Source organism: Schistocerca nitens, chromosome 1, assembly GCF_023898315.1.
Source record: "Schistocerca nitens isolate TAMUIC-IGC-003100 chromosome 1, iqSchNite1.1, whole genome shotgun sequence".
NCBI lineage: Eukaryota > Metazoa > Arthropoda > Insecta > Orthoptera > Acrididae > Schistocerca > Schistocerca nitens.
In genome coordinates, this window is record NC_064614.1 from 1,211,025,363 (window position 1) to 1,211,029,120 (window position 3,758).

At 49.4% G+C, this 3,758-nt stretch overlaps 1 pseudogene; it reads right to left on the reverse strand.

Moving 5' to 3' along the window:
• Positions 1-226: 226 nt before the first annotated feature.
• On the reverse strand, positions 227-1,302 carry LOC126239606 (protein shifted-like; annotated as a pseudogene).
• Positions 1,303-3,758: the final 2,456 nt, after the last annotated feature.

The window sequence follows — 3,758 nt, forward strand, 5'->3', positions numbered from 1 at the left end:
GATACCTGTAAGCACTCAGAAACGCCAACTTTCTCAACTATTACACCTGTATGTGGTGAGAGTGATTTTGCCCCAGTGAGTAAAACGTGTACCTATGGTGGGACTCGAACCCACAATCCCCGGTTTAGGAGACCGATGCCTTATCCATTTTTTTAATATCAAACATCTTTACTGGGAAATAGCAATGGTTGAAGAATGTCCTTTATCATTACATGTTTGGCAATTCTTCAAGAAGATTATTAACAGCGCATGGATACAAATTTTAACAAACAGTTGAAGTATTTAGTCATTTGGTGGTGTTTAAAGTGTTCTACGTAATCGTCTTTTCCTTCTTTCTTCTCGACTGTGTGAGCCACCGGATGAAGAGCGGCGTCTGACCTCACAGTGTTCACCCCGGAAGTCTGGAGGACATCAACATTTGTTCACTCCACGACAGCGTCCACCATTCAGGCACGGGATGATACACTTCGAGTATTCACGAGCCATAGAAACCCTTGGGGCAATCACAGGTGTCCTTCTGTATGCATTTTCCACCATGGAGGCACTTTTCGGGACAAATACCCCCTTCACAGTGACGTCCCTGAAAGCCATCTGGGCATGAGCATATGCCAGGAGAGGTGCAACTGCCACCATTCATGCACTGTGGGTAGCAGAGGGCTGTATGACAGTGCTGTCCCATGTAGCCCTCAGGACACTGGCAGATCTTGTCATGATTGCACCAGCCACCATTTGCACACTTCTTATCACACTCTGGGTCAGGACCCCTCTGTGCGCACTTCTTCCGTAATCGAAGACGAAGAGGTGTGCCCGGCGATGGCTTTCCTTCACGGCTTTCAATTATGAGGCCAATGCCGAAAGCTGCAATACCAGAGCTGTTTCCTGAGCATGGCAAGGAGACAATGAAACCTTTAGGTCTACGTGGTATTCTGCCCTTTGTCTTGATAGAGATAACGGGAGGGTCTAAAATTGCTTCTTCGAATGACTGTAATCGATCGAAATTGTAAATATATTTCTTTCACCCTTATTTCCAGGTAAAATTCTCATAGCCAACCTCAGATGGGTTAATTGGAGGATATTTCTCAAAGTTCGGATCCAATATTTATAGGAGTACCCTACCATTAGCTATTGCATAAATTTACATCGAGAAACCGCTAAACATTTTTACTTGCTGTTTGTCAATCCACAATGAAAGGTCATTGTTATTATCATTGCCGCGTGGTATACAGGTGACAAAAGAAATTAGGAAGGCAATGACAGTTATCTGCATTTTGAATCACCATTTCTAGACATGAGAAACTGCGTCTATAGAAAAGAAAGACAAGCGTAAATGTCATCGCAACTAGTAATATCGGAAATCACAGTACGGGAAGTCAAATAAACACAAAAGGGGTACAGTGAAAGTTCCACTTTATAACACATGATGAAATAATGACAGAAATTCCTTCCACAAACATTTAATTACTGTGTGAGCACAATACGATCCGTCGTAACACCATCCGATACAAGCGGACTGCCCCCCCCCCCCCCCAGGGGCTCAGCATTCATTTGCTGAGTACGGGCATGGCGACCCCGGGGTCCTGAGCTGGGGACTGGTCAGCGCCGCCAGTCTCCTGTCCCCGTAACCCCCGGACATGCTTCAGCGACCACCGTATGGCGCGGCGGTGGAATGTTGTGTGCTGCGGGGAATGGTAATCTTGGCTTGACTGCCTGGATTGCGAGGAAGGACAACCTCTGTAAAAACCCGTCAATCTTCCGGTGTGCTCCGCGCCTATGAGATGCATGGCTGTTGAAGTGGAACAGTCGCAAGCGGGCAACCTCTGGGGCACCTGCCACACCCCAGTTGTATAAGGCTTACTCAGGCACGCGGGGCTCTGTCTGAGCGGACCTTTAGTTCCCTAGCTGCTCGTGGGACCGCAATGGACCCTTCGACCTCTACATTTCCCCCTACCAGTGGCTTGGGTGGGCCACTGGTAGGAAAACACACCCCATCGAAGAAGCGACTTCGTGCTGCGAGTCCTCCAGCGCCTAGTGTTGATGGAGATTTATCAGACTGTCGTAACAGAGCACATGCTGATAATCAGAATGTGTTTTTGATTATTAAACGGAAGGAGGGTAGCTTTGAGAGGGTTTCTCCCTTTTACATCCACAAGGGTCTTGAGGGAATTGCAGGAACACTTAAATCTGTGAAGCGACTGCGCAATGGGACTCTGTTAGTTGAGACATCTAGTTCCCGTCAAGTCACTTCTCTTCGGAAGGCAACCTGTCTCGGTGAGTACGCTATCGAGACCGAGCTCCACTCCACTCTGAACTACAGTAAGGGTGTTGTGACATGTAGGGACTTGGTGGATATCCCCAAGGACGAGTTGAAATCTGAATGGGCTGATGAAGGTATTGTTGACGTGCAGCACATTATGAAACGAGTCGATGGGAACCTAGTCCAATCCGACTCGTTTATTCTCACGTTCAGTTGCCCACGACTCCCAGAGCATGTTAAAGCGGGGTTCTTACGTTTACCAGTAAGGCCATATTTCCCCAACCCAATGCGCTGTTTTAAATGTCAGCGCTTTGGGCATACTACGTTGGGGTGCAATGGGATAGCCACTTGTGGTAAATGTGGTCAGCCTGCCCATGAAGGAGCAGATTGTTCATCGCCTGTGAAGTGCGTGAATTGCTCTGGGAGTCACCCTGTCTGGAGCCGGGTCTGCCCCATCTATCTCGACGAACGGAAGATCCAAGAGATCAAAACATCTAAGCGTATTCCCTATGGTGAGGCCAAGAGGCTCTTTCAGGCCATGCAACCTCCTGTGTTTACGACATCTTTCGCTTCCGCTCTGAAAAAACCTGTACAAATGGCCACTGTTGCTACGCAAACGGAGGTTGCTAGTGTTAGCACTAATACCTGCGTTTGCCAGTGCACTTGTGCTGCTGCGGTTGTTTTGAAACCTGCGGCTCTCCCCGCAACGTCGGACAAGGCCGTGGTTGCTGACATTGGGGTACTTCCTGCCTCTTCCCATATCGCGCCTTCTGCCCAGGCGGGTACAGCTCCACCTGCTGCCAAGGCTCTGCCTTCTAAGCCCCCCAAGACAAAGACGCCGAAGGTGAAGGTTTTGCCACCTGAGGAGACTGGTCAGGGTCGGTCCGATGACGAGGCCATCGTACTGTCTGACATCTCCCGTGGGTCGTCATCGGAGCTGATGGACATTGATGTCGACCGGGGGCGATCTTCTCGCCCCAGGAATAAATCTCCGGCCAGTACGGGCTCTCCTCCAAAACACAGAGGCAGGGTGAAAGTTCAGCCACCCTGATCACTGGCTCCCATATTACAGTGGAACCTGAATGGGTTCAGGACGCATGTGGCCGAATTACAACTCCTTGTACGAGAGTGCCCTTTGTGCTTATGCCTCCAAGAGACACATTTTCGGGCCACTGATGCTCCTTCTTTACGGGGCTATACCGTATATCGGAAAGATGATCTGACGGGGGAAAGGGCAAAGGGTGGTGTAGCGGTTTTAGTCCGTGACATGCACCCCTCATCTGAGCTCCCTCTCGTTACAGACTTGCAAGCAGTTGCAGTTGATGTTCTTGTGGGTCGGAAGCTCACAGTTTGTTCACTTTACTTACCACCTCAGGATGCGATAGACTCTGAGGCTCTCACAGACCTTATTAGCCAACTCCCCCGCCCATTTCTTCTTCTGGGGGACTTCAATGCTCATAATGTCTTATGGGGCTCTTCGACTACTTGCCCAAGGGGTCGCATT